Source organism: Ochotona curzoniae, unplaced genomic scaffold, assembly GCF_017591425.1.
Source record: "Ochotona curzoniae isolate NIBS_2020 unplaced genomic scaffold, NIBS_Ocur_1.0 scaffold_3890, whole genome shotgun sequence".
Taxonomy (NCBI): Eukaryota; Metazoa; Chordata; class Mammalia; order Lagomorpha; family Ochotonidae; genus Ochotona; species Ochotona curzoniae.
In genome coordinates, this window is record NW_024467115.1 from 8,390,416 (window position 1) to 8,408,664 (window position 18,249).

Sequence of the window (18,249 nt, forward strand, 5' to 3'; positions counted from 1 at the left end):
TTGTTGCATAACCACAGTTCAAGTTCAGTTGAGATTCGTTCCTTGCAAACACATATCTAGCATAAAGTCCAGCGTCTTATTGTCCAGATAAGTTCAGTGGCCTCTTGGGGAGACCTTCTCTAGTCTGAAGATAGGGCTAACAGTAAAGATCCGGTCAGTTAAAAGCCCCAACAAAACCTCAGTATCAATATACAACATTATGGAATTAATTGACATAGTATTGGGTAAACAATATGTTAAAAATAATGCAAGTTCCATTCTTCGAAACATCTGGGTTGAGACAGTATCAATGACAGGTTTAAAAAATAACCAACAACCAAACAAAAATTAATAATTTTTTAATTGGAAAATCAGATTTACAGAGAGAAGGAGAAACAGATAGAATGATCTTCCATCCTCTGGTTCACTCCTCAAGTGGCTGCAATGGCCAGAGCTGAGGTGATCCGAAGCCAGGAGCCAGAAGATTCCTCTGGGTCTCCAAAATAGGTTCAGGACCCAAAGCCTTTGGCCATCCTCTGCCACTTTGCCAGGCCACAGACAGAGAGCTGGAAGGGAAGTTGAGCAACTGGTACACGAACTGACGTTCATATAGGATCCTGGTGCAAGCCAGGTGAGAACTTTAGCCATTAGGCTACAGAGCCAGGCCCAAGATGAATTACTCTAAAACATAAAAAAAAAAAAAAAATAAAGCCAAGTTCAGCAAAATTATGCTTCAATGGTATATAATGCCAAATACTATAATGAAAATAGACACGAGACAGCTGAATAGTAATCCAGAGCCATTTTAAGGTGTATAAAACCTGGTTGTGTATAAACTAAAATTGAAATGTCAATAAAGGAGTCACAGCATATGGTAAAGAACTTGCATTTTTTTTAACATGTTGGTTACTCAATACTAGGTCAATTAATTCCATAACATTATAAATTGTTGCTGATGTTATGTTGGGGCTTTTAATTGGTAGGGATGATACTCTGTCGGCTCTACCTTCAGATCAGAGATGGTCTCCCCAACAAGCCGATGAATTTGTCTGGACAATAAGATGTTGGACTCTATGCCTGGTATATGCTTGCAATGAAAGAATCTCAGCTGAACTTAAACTTGGATAATGCAACAAGGTGGAGGAATCCACCATGGGGGGAGGGTTTTGGGAGGGGTGAGGGGAATCCCAGTGCCTATAAAACTGTGTCACATAATGCAATGTAATTAATAATAATAATAATAATAAAAGTAATATGTGACATGCCCAATGCGAGCATCATACTGGATGGGAAAAGATTGGAAGCTTTTCCAATAATATTTGGAACTAGAGAAGGATATTCACTTTCACTACTGCTATGGTATTGGAAGTCCTCACTAGAGATACTAGGCAAGATAAACAAGTCGAAGGAATTCAAATCAGAAATGAACAATTATAAATAATCCCTGTTTTCAAATGACATGTTTCTATACTCAAGAGAACCAAAAGACTCAATCAACAGATTATTGGAACTCATAAGAGAGTTCCTCAGGGTAGCAGGCTGCAAAATAATGAATATAAATAGATAATCCTAGTATATACAAATAACTCAATGGCTGAGAAAACGTGTAAGTACAGTCCTCTAAATTTCAAAAGTAAAAAGGAAAATACTTTGTTTCTCATTGTTATCTAAATATGGGAATCAAGACCATGTTTTTATAACCAACTGGTAGGGACTTCCGTGACCCCTGCAAAGGAAAGAAAAAGCGGAAGAGAAGGCACACACATGATGTTACTCTCCAGGTGTCCTGAGAGACCAGACCACATTGAGCCCTCTACACTGTATAGCAGACTTTTCTAATGTCAGGTCCTTAGTTCACGCAGCATATTTCATCAGTTTATACTTCCAATTCCCTGATTGGTTGCTGTGCTGGTCTCCTGATTGTTGTTGTGTGCGGGCCTCCTGAGAGGTTGTTCTGCTCCTGTTGCCTACTATTGGTTAAATGTGTATTCACTTCTCAGAAAGGGACCAATCGGAGAGAATCATTTTGTGTTTAAGAGCCAACATCTGTGAACTTCTCAGTTTCTCCTTTTGGAATGTTCCTCCTGACTGGTGCAACAGGCGGTTTCTTATTCTCAATAAATTTTGGTTTTCTTACTGTCCCTGACCATAAATAAATTCTCCTTTAACACGAGACAAGAATCAACATCACCCTCACAGTCATGCAACAAAATCAGTGTTAGCCTTGATTCTGCACTTTTTTTTTAACTTTTCCCTCTTTCTCTCTCCCTACCTCCACCCTCTCTTTCTTCTTCACTCAGTCCCTTCCATCTTTTCCATTCCTTTCCTTTTCTTTCTATTCTTCCCTCCCTCCCTCCTGTTGCTTTCTTTCTTCCTTCCTTCCTTTTTCTTTCTTTCTTTCTTTCTTTCTTTCTTTCTTTCTTTCTTTCTTTCTTTCTTTCTTTCTTTCTTTCTTTCCTTCCTTTCTTTTCTTTCTTTCTTTTTCTTTCTCTCTCTCCTTCCTTCCTTCCTTCCTTCCTTCCTTCCTTCCTTCCTTCCTTCCTTCCTTCCTTCCTTCCTTCCTTCTTTCCTTCCTTCCTTCTTTCCTTCCTTCCTTCCTTCCTTCCTTCCTTCATTTCTTCCTTCCACACAACTCCTTTATTCCTTTCAGAAGCAGAAAGCGTCAGACATACAGGGAGACAAAAGCAAACCTATCCATCCATTTCATCTCAAAATGCCTGCACTGGCTGTAGTGTAGTTTGCAAAAAGTTCGAAACACTCCCAACTGTGTGGCAGGAACCCAGGAAATTGAGCCATTCTTGCTGCCTCCCATGGTCAGTAATAGCAGAAATATCAAATCAGAAAGCAGAGTCAGATATCAAGTGAGGTATTGTATCATAAAACCTGGGCAATCCAAATGCTAGACTAAATATTTGCCTCTCTGTGACATTTTTCAGCCACTCCTTGGAGATTATCAGTGCAGTCATTCTATCTTATGATTTTTTTTTTCTAGAAGGTTTTATGACTTGTTTTTTTTTTTTTTGCAGATGTGTTAGTGTTCATAGAAATATAAAGTTTTTTGATAATAGTTTTACAGAAGACAAAAGACAGAACTCATATATCTTCATGAGAATATCCTACTCTATAAAAAATTTAGTTTTAAAAAAAAACCTCCTGAAAGTGAAGTCCTAGAGTAACTTGACATATCACAAACTGAATATAATTAAATTATAAAATGAGGTGCATTGCTGGGGGATATTTGTTAAGAAAATATATATAGGAAAATGGGACATGCAGGCATACATTTTTATATTGTTTAACAATAAAAATATGATTGGAGATTTATGTGAATTAATATTTGGCAGACTTATTGATCAGTCCTTTAGCTCTAGATTTTATGCTATTTTGGGGAATTTATAATTGTGGCAATTAAAGGGATTAGTTTTCTTTGGGTGAAATTGGGTATAATCAGTTCTTTTTTTCCTTTCTTCTGTCTAAAATATTAGCATATTTAGAAAAAGAACACATAAACATTCTGAATCCTCCAGAGTGGAAAGATTTTCAAATTCATTACTGGTGTTACCAACTTACTTTTTTGCTAACTTATGAAAATGCAATCAATGACTTTACTGTATCTGACTCAATTGCATTTTTTGGCATTAAAATTTGAAATTAATACGTTGTTTGTAGTATTCCATTTCCAGGTACCTTAAACTTTCTGTTACTAAGAGTATGGCCATACTCTTCTTATAATTAATCTTTGCCAAAAGACAAGAGTGTAAAAAATTCAAATAAGTTAGACATTTTTCACTTGAACAACGGATTAGGAATTTTATACAGTTAGTCAATGTGGTCTTGTTTTGGGTTAATTAACATCAACTTGGATCTTAAGTTGGCTTTTTCAAAAAAAATTGTTGATAAAACTTTATTCTTAGTTTGGTCATTTTTCTACCTAATGCATTGCCAACAACATTCTTTCAAGATTGGCTGATTTTCCTATCTGTCACCTCTTACTCTGTTTAAACAACTTATTTCCACGGCACTTTCAAAACAAACTTGGAATACTTCTTGTTTTCTTTCACAGGGCAGTCAATGATGGATGGCAGATGTTACTTATAATCAATGCTTCAGAAAGCAAAAAGAAGCTGATGTGAGGTTTTTACAAAAAAATAACAAAAAAAAAGAAAAAATTATCAGAAAGAAAGCATGTCTATTGATTTAAAATTATTAAGATATTATAAAGTTATTTATAATTGAATTTTTTGGAAAGTCTAATATTATGGAAGAAACTTTTTCTGAAAAACTTCCTTCTTAATGTACATCCTTTAATTACGCATTATATGAAAGTGACTTTTTGTTATGTAATACGAGCATTCACATGATTCACATTTTGTACCAATTTTCATGTAAGCGCCTGGTTTAATAAGAAAATAGAAATAATTTTCCAATTACTCATAAATTTGGTATGAGTTTATGAAAATCTTGTATGTTGCTCAAGAGTGAGAAACTAGGAAACTTTGAAACGGCAACATCATTTTGTTCAAATTTTAAGGAGGAAACAGTAGAATGAGCCTGTAAAATGTACGAATTGAGTCTGCAATATTATTTTGTATTGAATAAATTCAAATACTTCTTTAAAGTTATAAAAAAAATTGGCCTTTGTGAACAGGCATATTTTTAGCCAAAATACACACATTTTTGGATGCAAGCTGGAGTTGGACTTATGAGTAAATATGCATATATTTTTAGAATGAAGTATTGAGGGATTGCTTAGCAAATGTAATGGCTATTTCTGGGAAGAAGTTTATATTTTAGTTTACTAGTTTGCAAAATGCATTTTGAAATTGTAGTGATCTGTTTATTATGTGTGTGTTTTAAAAAGTGGACAACACAAATTTAGGAGCATGGTGATAATTCCCACTCTGTTCTCCCTCCTGCCCATGTTCCCCTCCTACTCTCCTCTTTCTTTATATCTTATATTTTCCCAAAATTATGTAAAGTAAAAACGAAGAAATTCAGGCAAGTGCTGGATACGTTCATATGCTATCTCATCCTGCCCAAAACTCAGCTATATCCACACCAGATTGTTCAGAATCATAGAGCTAGTAAATGACAAGACTGAGATTAAAACTGGTGTCTATCTTCCACGACAATGTTTTTACTAAGTATGTCGTGGTTCAGGTTCTATAGAAGGATATTTCTTGCAGAGCAGGACAGAAGAATTTAAAAGACGTAATCCTTTGGTCTCGTATACCATAATTCCATTATAATTTACAATGGTGCTTGAAAAAGGCTTACAATTGAACCATTTTAGGGAAATCTAAGAAAAAATATCAAGAAAGACTAGAAGTATTAGTACAAAGAGAATCAACATAGTGCTGGCATGATTTGTATTATAGAATCGATCATAACACTTTCCCAATAATTTCTGTAAATGTTCACCTAAAATGCATGAAGAATTTCTGATTTAATATGTTGGAATTCATGAAAATTTTAAAGCCCAAATAACTATGCACAATGTATGTGGGAATGTGTATAAACTTAATCTATGTGCAAACACTGATGTCAAAAGACATGTTTTTTAAAAAGCATTTTACTGTGCTGAGTGTGTTTTTCTATTCTCTTTACTGGTCACTTGACCTATGGGTATAATGTTTGTCTTTTGGCAATTTTCTTCTCCTCAAATAAAATGCATTTAAGATGTGTGTTATGACTTATATTGCTTTCTAAATAGGAATTTGGACACATGGGCTTGTTCTTGAAAGATCTGTGAATTGTATTAAGTTCCTTTCCAGTATGTAGACTACCTCCTTGTGCATACATTGGAAGTACGTGGGAGACCAGGGTTGAGCACTGGACTCTCAGCTTTGGTTTGGCCCAGGCTCAGCTGATGTAGAAGGCTGAGCCAACAGTTGTGCACAACCTGCTTCTGTCCATCTATGCCTCTCTCCCTCCCTCTCCTTCTGCCTCTACCGCTAACATAATAATGCTAACAGCAGTAAAAACAACAACAATGATATCATTATAGCAAGCATTAAAAACAATGCAAGGATAGGAAGGATGGAAAGAAGAATACAGCTATAATTGCAAGTTAAACTGTAACTGCATTTTACTGAAATATGCTTGTAATAAATGTTGCAATGACAGTGCAAGAGATGAAAAGTTGATCTTTTAGGATCTCAAACTTTTCTTAGTCATAAAATATTTCTGTTGTGTTACAAACCATATATCTTTTATTCCAAGTTCAAATCTTGTTTCAGTTTGAATCTCCTTTAATTTTATCACTCATCACTTAGAGTTCCAAAGACTCTCTTGCCAAATATATCCTGCTTCTTTCTTCCTCTGTGACTCTTTCACTGATCCTACAATAACCGTTTATTTCAGTCAATTCAGCAGAAAAAAAAAAAAGGAAAAATCTGTCAAGTCCGTTGCCAGGCTCCCTGTAGACAAAACATCCAGCTAACTGACTAGATGTTTCACTTATCAGCTGTTTGTTTTGGCATTATCGAGACACAGCCTTCACCTCCTTCTGTTCTCTCTTTATAGAGTCTGCTCTAATTGCATTTGTATTATCTTTTTTGGCATTCTTTTAGCGTCTTTGGTTCATTTTGGAATGTTTAAGCAGTTTTATTTATACATGCATTCCTCAATTGATCTATATGATAGTGTTCTACACAGTTTAGCACAAAGTTTAAAGCATATTTATCTAGATATTCAAAATCTGTGCTCAAATAACTTGAGTTAAAGTTTGAATTGGAATAAGTGCCACATGTAGGAAGTGCTTTATCTTTTACCTCTGATCCAACTTTACAGTTTTGTAATTTTTTTAGAAAACTCATATGTGAGCACATAGAAAAAGTAGACAATTATTAGAATTTTAGGTGCAAATATATTAATTTCTGATCAGTCATCTTTTAAAGTTTTTTTTTATTGGAAAGACAAATATACAGAGAGGAGAGACAGAAAGATCTTCATCTACTCTTTACTCCTCAAGTGACCACAGTAGCTGAAGCTGAGCTTTTCCAAAACCAGGAGCTTCTTCCTGATCTCCTGTGTGGGTTCAGGGTTCCAAGGTTTTGGGCCATCCTCTGCTGATTTCCCAAGACACAAGTAGGGAGCTGGATGGGAAGTGGAGCACCTGGGACATAAGCCAGTGCCCATATGGGTTTTCATTGCATGCAAGGTGAGGATTTAGCTACTGAGCCATCATTCCTGGGCCCTGATCTGTCATTCTTCTCTTTGATCCCATGGTCCATCTGACAAAACTTTGTGTCAATTAAGCACATTTTTCTGCTTACTATCTATATGTACTTTTGCATGCACCAATACTTAGCAACAGAATAGTTCCATAAGCACTCAAACTGGACTCAAGTTTAAATCTTGAAAGGATACTCAATATTTCCAGCACCCCACAATATTTTCCTACTAATTTACCTTTCTACCATTTTTCAAGTCTTCAGTAAAGTTTTCCCTTTTAGCATTAATATGATGAAGTCTCATAAAAAGCATTTGTATGGAAAATCAGGTTAATCTGAAGAAAACAACATCTCATGTTTCCAGCATCAATTCTACAAGCTGGTCTGCATCTTCACATACTTATCCCGCTTTCCCTACTGTTGTGAATCAAAAAGTTGCTCAATTTCTCGGTGAGCTTCGGCCTGAGTCTGGAACTCTTTCACTGTCTCCACAAAAGCATTACACCAGCTATCACACATGCCCATGCCTTTCACTTGTACAGCCAATGTATTGTCTACAGATCTCAAATGCATCTCCACATCACCTTCCTTCAAAAGCAAAAATAGAAAAATGTAATTCACATCTCCCACATTCTCCTCCAGTTGTTTTTTCTTAAAGACTTTATTTTATTTGGAAAAGAAAGTGAGAGAGAGAGAGACAGAGAAGAGAGAGAGAGAGAGAATTTCTTGAGATTTCTTCCACCTGATATTTCACTCCCCAGATGACCACAACAGCCAGAACCTACTCAGGCCATAGCCAGGAACCTAGAACTCCATGTAAGTCTCTCGAGAGGGAGTCAGAAATCCATATTCTTGGGATCCATCTGCTGCCTTTCCATGTGCATCAGCAGGAGGCTTGGTGTTATGCAGAGCAGCCAGGACTTAATATGAGATGCCTACATGGCAGTGCACAGTACACTTCATTGGGGCACAACATACCCTCTCTTGGTTTTCTTATTTCAACAATAACAAAACTCAGAAATTAACCAATTCTTCCTCTTTCCGTTCTCCTACCTTGGACTCTTCAATTCATTCCAAGAAGACATTTAAAAACATTTTTTTTTTATTTTATAATGCAGTTCCATATCTGGAGTTTCCCACTACCCCTCTCAAAATCCCTCCCTACACTGATTTCCCCCGTATTATTACAGTAGCAAGACCTTTTACTGTTTCTGACACTGATTTGCCAAATATTTATTTTAACAGAAAGAAATTTATTAGATATTTTAATGGCATTAAGTATGTTTTTTTTAAAATCTATTTATTGCTAAATTTTTATTTTGAATTTTTGAATTTTATAGTACAATTTTGTAGAGACTGGGATTCCCCATACCACTCCAACACCCAGACCGATTTTTCTCATGTTGCTGCAATAGTGTAGTCCTTCATAAAGAGTCTTGAGTCCATCAGTCTTTTGTTTAAGTGTGCCCTGACATTCCTGGTTCAGACAGTGTCAGACAGTCTAGCATCCCATTGTCTACACACTTCCAACAGTTTCACTGGAGTCCATCTTTGATTTGGAAGCATGGATGCTTATTGCGTTGTATCCCCAGAGCTGCGTATGGCAGTCTCTATTACTCCATCACTATACATTCCCATAAGTGAGAAGCCATGAAATAAGGTCAACAACTAGTATGAATTATTATATGAAGATTTATTTATTTTTATTGCAAAGTCAGATATACAGAGATGAGTATAAACAGAGAGGAAGATCTTCCGTCTAATGATTCGTTCAACAAGTGATAGCAATGGCTGGAGCTGAGCTGATCCAAAGCCAGGAGCCAGGAAATTTCTCTGGGTCTCCCATGAGGGTACAGGTTCCCAAGTCCTTGCACTGTCCTCAGTTGCCTTCCCAGGCTACAAGCAGGGAGCTCGAAGGGAAACAGGGATGTTGCAATTAGAACTGGCACCCTTACGGGATCCTGGAGCATTCCAGGAGAGGCTCCTATCCGCTAGTCCACTGCGCCAGGCCCACTGGTATGAATTAGAATAGCAAAAACAATAACAAAATTACAGCACCATGAAAAAAAAAAGTGCCACTGAGTAACAAATGCATAGGTGACAAAAAGAAAACACGAAAGTCTCTTGGGTAAAATGATGACACTGTGTAATCCATGAGCCAACAATGAATTAGATAAGAGAAAAGAAAGCATTGGGAAGAAATGCAACTGAAATCCAAAACATCAAAACACATGGGCGTTTTATTGGAAAGCTGGATATACAAGAGAGGAGGAGAGAAGGAGAATAACTCCCATCATTGTTTCACTCCCCAAGTGGCCGCAGTGGCCAGAGCTGAGACAATCTGAAGCCAGATGCCTAAAAGCCTTTTCTGGGTCTGCCACGCAGATGCAAGGGCCCAATGCTTTGGGACATCCTTAACTGCTTTTCCAGGCTACAAGCAGGGAGCTAAATCGGAAATGGGACCACCAGGATTCAAACTGGCAGCCATATGTGATCCTGGAACATTTAAGGCAAAAATTTTAGCCACTGGGCTACCGTGTTAGGCTTAAATATGTTTATTAAAACCCAATCAACCAAACAACCATGTAATCCAAGAGTTTTTCCTGGGATAGGCCAGGTTGTAATTTTTTTCTCTTGAATCTTTAGAAGCACCAATTCTTTCATATGCCTTTTAGCCACTTGAATTTTTTCTTTTATTCATTCTCTTTGCCTATTTCTTCACAGGGTTGTATGTTCTTCTGCTATTGAGTGTGTAAATCCTGGAGATAAGTTCCCTATCTATTATGTAGTGAGCAAACATTTTCTCCCATTCTGTTGGTTGCTAATTCATTTTGTTGATCATTTCTTTAGTTGTACAGAAACTTTTGGTTTAATGTAGTCCCATTTGTTTATTTTGGGTTTGACTGCCTATACTTCTGCTGACTTTTCTAAGAAGTCTTCCTTGATTCCTACATCTTTGAGACTGCTTCCTATATTTTCCTCTAAAAGTATGATGGTTTCTGGGCTCATATTTAGGTCCTTGATCCATGTATTGCTGATTTTGTTAAGGTGACAGGTGAGGATCTTGCTTCTTACCTCTGCAGGCTACTATCCAGTTGTTCTGGTAGTGTTTGTTGAAGAGACCAGACTTTTCCCTTGGATTAGTTTCAGTTCTCTGGTCAAAGATTAGTTGGCTGTGCATGTGTGGGTTTCTCTTCTGGTGTTTCCATTCTGTTCCATTGATCTTCTTCTTTGTTTCTTCACCAGTACCAGACTGTTTTGATAACCACTGCCCTCTAGTATGTCTTGTGGTCTGGAATTGTGATTCCTCCAGCCTGATTTTTATTGTTGAGGAAAGCTTTGGCTGTTTGTGGTCTCATGTGTTTCCAGAAGAACTTTTGTATCATCTTTTATATTTCTGAAAAGAATGCTTTTTGGGATATTGATTTGGATCATATTGAATCTGCATATTACTTTTTATAATACGAACATTTTGATGATGTTGATCCTGCCAATCCAGGAACATAATAGATTTCTCCATCTTTTCTGTCTTCTATTTCTTTTGTATGTGTTATGATTTTCATTATAAAGGTCTTCCACATTTTTGGTGAGGTTAATTGGATGAAATCTGCATATGAGAAAGGGATCCGTAATCCTATATTTGCAGCATCACAATCTACAATAGCGAAGACGTGGAAGCAATTCAGATTTCTGTCAAAAGAGGAGTGGATAAAGAAATTCTGCTATATGTAGTTCGTGAAATACTACTCATTCATTTATTTTTTTAAAGATTGATTTATTTTTATTACAAAGTCAGATATACAGAGATTAGGAGAGACAGAGAGGAAGATCTTTCGTCCCATGATTCACTCCCCAAGTGACTGCAATGGCCAGTGTTGTGCTGATCTGAAGCTGAGAATCAGGAGCCTCTTCCGGGTCTCCCATGCGGGTGCAGGGTCCCAAGTATTTGGGCTGTTCTCAACTGCTTTCCCAGGTCACAAGCAGGGAGCTGGATGGGAAGTGGAGCTGCCGGGATTAGAACTGGCGCCCATATGGGATCCCAGGGGGTACTAGGTGAGGACTTTAGCCTCTAGGCTACGCCGTCGGGCCCTATTCATTCATTTAAAGAAATGAAATTCTACCAAATAATTCCAACTAGAGACCACTATACTCAGTGAAATAAATCAATCCCAAAGAACAAATATCATATGGTGTATCTGATATAAGGCAACCTTCATGCAAATTAAAAGACCAACAGCCCCTTTGGTACTGTTTTGCTGCATCTTAGGGGACTTGATACTTTTATTTTTATTTTCATTTATTTAAACAAAAGTTCTTGTCATTAATTTCCACACTCACTCTTAGGTCACAAAGTAGCATCATTTGCTTCAGGAAGCTCTTTGGTTTTGTTTTTCATTTCTTTTTCATTTCATTTCTTCATTTCATTGGCCATTCAGTAGCATGTTATTTAACTTCATAACATTCTTAATCTTCTACTTTTATCTCTGTTTTTAATTTTGTTTTATGACTTTTCATTAAGGGGATGCATAGTAACTATCTCATATAAATGTTAAGATACAATGCAGTGTGCATCTCTACTTCCAAAGCAAAGATAGACTCCCAATGAAACTGTTAAATATATCTTGACAACAGAACAATGGATTCTCAGCCATTGTCCATGCCTAGAATGTCAGAACACACTTGGATATCAGAGTGATGGACTTGTGACTGTTTATGAAGAACTATATTATTATAGTAATATGGAGGGAACCAGTAGGGGAGGGATTTGGGGAGCGAAGAAGGGAAATTCTGGAGCCTATAGATTGTATCATGGAATAATAAAATAAATAAATAAATAAATAAATAAATAAATAAATAAATAAGTTTTAAAAAATAAGTATTGATTGTTAAGGATTTATTGTTTTTTTTTAAGATTTATTTTTATTATTTTTTCATTGGAAAGGCGGATATACAGAGAGGAGAGACAGAGAGGAAGATCTTCCGTCCGATGATTCACTCCCCAAGTGAGCGCAACGGGCCGATACTATGCTGATCCGAAGCCAGGAGCCTCTTCCGGGTCTCCCACGCGGGTGCAGGTTCCCAAAGCTTTGGGCCGTCCTCGACTGCTTTCCCAGGCCACAGGCAGGGAGCTGGAAGGGAAGCAGGGCTGCCGGGATTAGAACCGGTGCCCATATGGGATCCCGGACGTGCAAGGCGAGGACCTTTAACCACTTGCGCCACCGCACTGGGCCCGTTAAGGATTTATTGTTAAGGAGCTTCTGTGCTAGACGTTTCTGTGCTAGATCTTTCTCATAAAACTGTGCAAGGCCATTTCAAACCTCTAAAGAATTAAATCTTTTGTTCTTGCTGGCAATATATAATTTCTCTGAAAACACAATTTTTTCATCAATATCATTATGATAAACTGTTGGTTTTCACTTGCAACTATCTTCATTGTAAGGATCCTTCTTGTGTGGCTGTCAGTCGTAAGGAGTGACTACAGCTGAAGTCAGGAAAAGGAAGAGGTGAAGGAATCCTGGTTTGTTTGCTTCCCAGAAGCTTTCTGTAGATGATAAATTCAGATGTTAACATTGCTCAGGTCCTGATATTCACTCAGGAAGGCTGCTGCCATTTATCCCTGCCAATTTTGAATGTCATTCTACAAGGAGCCTGTCGTGTCTTGGTTTCCACAGCACATTTCTCATGCTTCACGCACTACAGATATTCCTTTAAGCGGGTTCATTTTGCAGGTGAAAGAGTGGACCTATTGTTGGTACTATTTTGAATCCTGCTTCCTCTAGAACAGGCATAATTGTGCAGATTCAGTTTATAGCTTTGAAAAGTACAAACAGAAACTCTATGATGGACTATGTCAATCAGTGGATTCTTCAAGGACCTCATAGTGCTTGGAGTGGCAAGATTGGCAGCAATTCATAACTGTTGAAATATCAAAACCACTTGAGCAAGAACCTCAGAGCATACCCTACATCTGGGACCTGTCGGGGGTGGGAATTTGGGTGGGCCTTCTCCCTTCATACCCCCCTTTAAACATAAAGGAAACAATATGGAAAAAATAATAGTCTTACCCACTTTCCTGTAGCCCTTGAACCTTTTTTACCCTAATAAACTATGTAAATACATAAAATAAATAAATAAATAAATAAATAAATAAATAAATTTTAAAAAGTAAATTCAGAATTCTGCTATTCTTCACCTCCAAAAGTCCTTAGCTCCTAAACTCGTACATTGTTAGTACACATCATTCTAAGGTAGTTGTGAAATCAGATTTGGGAATGTCACTTGAAATTGTACCAGTGTTCCTGAAGCTGGCTTGCATTTCCTAAACGCTCAGTGTCTTCAAAACAAACTTCATGAAGAGTGTATTTTGCATTATTGTTAAAGGGCATGAGAGCAACCTTCTCAGCGTCCTGTCTGAAAGTTTACAGGGGTTTCCTGGAAGCTCGTAGGGTCATTTCTCTGAAGCATCTCTTCAAACTTTGCTGAAGCTGTTTGATGTCCTCCACCAGGATGATGATGCCCCTAGATACTGTCTTGTTGTGGCGGCTGAGTAACCTCCTGATACTGCTTCTTCCCGTCCTGGTTCTAGATATGATGGATTTAGTGAACAGTCTAGTTCTGCTCCAGGAAGTGAACTTAGGAAAAAAGTCACTCAATGATGCAGTCATTCAGTGCCTGAAACTTCTTGTTTGTACATTCTCAGGTCACTGCTGACGCTGCATTGTCAGGTAACACATGGCATACTTGAGGCCTGTTGGGACATAGAATTCAAAGAATAGAGGATGTGACTCCAGCGAGGGGCATTCTGGTGAAGTTTGTGGTCATGTAGGACATGATAAGTTAGGTTGGGCTGGAGCTGGGATGCACTGTGGGAGCATATGGAGGTAGGAAAATGGGGCCTGTTTGAACTCAGGCGTGGCTGCAGAGAGTAAAGCTGAGTGGTTGTAGTGCCACCATTTGCCTTTTGGATGTGAGCACAGAAGGATGCAGTTGGTCTGGACTGCACCATTGTTGCTATATCTTTAGCAGAAGACCTCAGCCAGTGGCAAAGCTCAAACAAAGCCAGTTCTCTCGATTCTCCTGAAATTCCTGAAACAGCCCTCATCAAGGTGTTCAACAACTTATATTTTTTTCAGTCAACAGGATTTTTACCATTTCCTTTCACTTCCCAGAAGCACTTGAAAATGTGCCACTTTTTTAAAATACATAATTCTCCAGACTTTTGATATTTCTGTTCTCCTTCCCTGATTGCTTCTTCTTAAACACTGTTTTCTTCCCTTCCCTGTGTCTGCCAATACTGTAAATTGTGAAATGCCTTTTCTCCATCATCTGCCCTTTATTGCCCATGCAATCCTGTTCTTTTCTGTGCCTTCAAATACTGCTCAGCACATTTCCTATTTCCTAGCATATCAGTTAGTTGTGTGATATTTCAGTTTAGATCATCCAAAATTTCTGCGATACCAAAGTTTCGAATAGGATTTTTGGATGGCTATATAGACCATGTGAAGTTCTTAAAAGAGGATGCCTATGGAAACAGGAGTGCTGGAGGGGACTTCTTGGAACTGAGTCTACAGCAGCACTGTACAGCATGCTATATCCTTTCAGACTATTCCAAATTAACAAGTATTTCTTTGAAAGTGGTTTGTCTGTAAGGAGCAAATAATTCTTTATATCGGAAAAGAAGTCAGATAGAGTGCATTGTACAAAATTAACAATAAATAAAAACTATTTCACTCTGGGATACATTCTGCTACCATGTAGTAACCATTATGAAAATAACTTTCTTATAAACTTTGTGTCATGGCTGTTTTAAAGAAAGCAGCTTTCCTGCTGTATGTGGCTCAACTTGCAGTAGCACGAAACTTTTCCTTCTCTCAAACAAATAACAGAGAAGTGTTACTTGAGAGTTTGTGGCTAAGAGGTTCTGTCAGATGATGGTGAGGTTTGCTTTAACAAATCAAGACTCACTTAATTTCAAAATAATTTTACTTGCTGCTATAAGAGAATCCTTGTTTTCAATGTCTGAGATGAGGGGGCAAAACACTCAACTTTTCCGATGTAGCAGTTTTGAAAATTTTAGTTTGTAAGTGAGAAGATTGCTCAAAGAAAGGCATCAAAAGCCATTTCAACAAAAATTTGTCCTCATTTTTCTCTGTAACATTAAATGTTAATACTGAATAGCTGTCAATTAATGGCCAATGTATTCATATAAGGCAAGAGTCCCCAAAATGTTGCTCAATGATAGAAAAAATTAAAGAGCGATGAAACTATAATGAAAACATTTTCAGTTTTATTCAATGTAGGTGTAATACTTTTTCATATATTTTCAATATGTGTTGATTTATAAATGAATTTGATCTGTGTTCTTTTGTGAAGATCACTTAGTTCTCAATGGTATAGCTTTTGTTCTGGTTATAATTAATGATGAGTTAGAAAGGGAAATACTAGTGTTTGTTTTATTGTTTTACTTCAGAGAAGTCCAATCCAATAGAGCTTTTGTAATTTTAAAATGCCACAGAGTGTAACTGGACCAAATTTTTGAACCACATTTGACAGTCACCATCTTCCTGTGAGGTTCCCCAGGTTATTTGTTTAGAAGTATTTCTTTTATGCTAATCCACTTATTACCCACTGCCACTTGTTTTGCCCATTGCTTCTTCCACCCCACAAACATTAGCCAAACACACAGCAAAGGATCTCCTGGATATGACTGCTGCAAAACACAGCTTATGAGACCTAGTGCAGTAGTCTAGTAGTCTAGTGCATGTGCTGGGGTCCCATATGGGTGCTGGTTCTAATCCCAGCTGTTCTGCTTCCCATCCATCTCCCTGCTTGTAGCCTGGGAAAGCAGTCAAGGACAACCCAAAGCCTTGGGACACTGGACCTGTGTAGGAGACATGGAGGAATCTCCTGGCTCCTGATTTGGGATTGGCTCCGGTCTAATCATTGCCATCACTTGAGAGTGAACCAGCAACAGACAGAAGATCTGTCTGCCTTCTCTCTGGAAATCTTGCCTTCCAATAAAAAGAAAAATCTTAAAAAAATAAACATAGCTTGTTAGAGTTGGTAGCTACCATGAATATAGGTTTTTATAATCAAATTTAATTAATAGAGGTAGTATATAGTGTAATCTGTGCAAGCATAATGAACACTAATACAGGAATGCTAATATTTCTTCCAAAATTTTCTTTGCTTACTGATTGCACTTGTATTTGTTGCTGTTGGTTAGATAATCAGTATCAATGTGGATGTGAAAGGATAAATTGGTGAAACTCACAGGTCTATAAGCTTGAAACAAGCTTTTCAGTAGAGGACTCACTTGTTTCATATTCAATGTTTACAGTTGAGGCTTCTTATTTCTAAGTCCTGTGTTAAATGATAGTTACATGCTTCCAGATTTCATTGCTTCTTTAACACGCAACACTTGTTGCTTGAATGCTTACCGTTTTTCCTTCCTTCTATGAGCATCTTTCAGTGTGCCTTCACTTTGAGAAAGGAAAAGTTGGAAAGTTAGCGGCAATTTTGAGAGGATGAAGGCTATGAGGCCATTAAGCTTCAGTTTGTTCTCGTCCTGTCCGTTTACTCTTCTGTCACGCCACGATTTCTCCTTGGTTCCACTCCCACTTCTGTAGTATTCCCATTCCTGAGTCTGCATGCTGTGCCAGATTGCATGTGCTTTTAGCATATTTTGTGGGAGATTTTGCAGTTATGATGTTACACAAATCTAGACAGAGTATCTGTTTACCATATTCACATATTCCACAGAAGTAAAATTCTCCAATTTGTAGCCTTCTAGTAACGTTTATTTGTTTAGTTTGCCCTACCGTAATGTAACAGAATTTGGCATAATTCAGTGCAGTATAAAAGCATTAATTAAAACATAAAATTATTAAGTAAAAAATTACACACCACAAAATAAACTAGCATGACCACCATGACACAATTACTTGTACTATCTTCTTTTAATGTTACACTTTAAAAATTCATATATATGTATGTATGTATATATATATAATGTACAATCCATTTGTACTAATTCAAGAACCAGCACATCTAATGTAAAGTTATACAAATTAGGAGAGTAATAATTTTTTTAGAAATATAGACTGAATAAATGAAGAGACTATTAGGGAACTTTCTGGAATGATGAGATTATTCAGCTTTTTGATTGGTTGCAGAGATAAATGCATTGTTGACACTTCCTGAAGCACAGTGGAGTCTGTGCATTTTGTTCTGGACATTATATTCTATTACATTATGAAAAATTGCCTTGGATAATTATTACATCAACTTCTAAAAATATCAGTTCAATATCTGCTTCCATTATGCTATTTAGATTTGATTGTTTCAGTCATTTTTCTTTCTTTATCTTTTTATAAGATTTATTTATTTTTATTGAAAAGGCAGACTTACAAAGAGAAGAAGAGACAGAGAGAAAGTATTTTTGTCCACCTGTGTACTCCCTAAGTGGTCACAGCGGCCAGAGCTGAGTCAATCCCAAGTCAGGAGCCAGAAGCTTCTTCCAGATGTTCTGTGTGGGAGATCTGGATTTGGGCCATCCTCCACTGCTTTTCCAGCTCCCAAGCAGGGAACAGGTTGGGAGGTGGAGCAGCCAGGAGGTGAACTGGTACCCGTCATGGGTCCATGCACTTGCAAGGAAATAATTTAGTCACTGAGTCATTGCTCTGGGCCCTGATTTGGTGATTCCTCAAACATTGGAATATTTTATGCTTTTTGTTCGAAATTGAAGTGGTAATTCTATTGCACACCGTATATGTTGCTTTTTATTTATTGAAAATAGAAAATTAACGTAACTGCACACATTACTTAATAGATATTCCAGATATAATTCTGCTTTTCTAAGAGTACTTTTTTTGTACCTCTCACATTTTGAGCAGCATTTTCATGTCTCACTATTTTGGCAATTCTTTGAAATCATTTTGTTCCTTTAACTTTCCTCCCACAGACAGAAAATAAATTAGACAACTATGTATTCTGCCCTGGATACTCAGATTGCAGTCCTAAGCAAATACACCTCGTGAGTAAGTAACATGACATGTTTCCGAGACTACTAAACATTTAAGGCTTTCCTGCAGTC

General features: G+C 37.3%; 1 pseudogene; it reads right to left on the reverse strand.

Annotated features, from left to right (window-relative positions):
* Positions 1 to 16,806, reverse strand: part of LOC121146253 — a 31,252-nt pseudogene extending 14,446 nt beyond the window's left edge.
* Between the last annotated feature and the right edge of the window lie 1,443 nt (positions 16,807 to 18,249).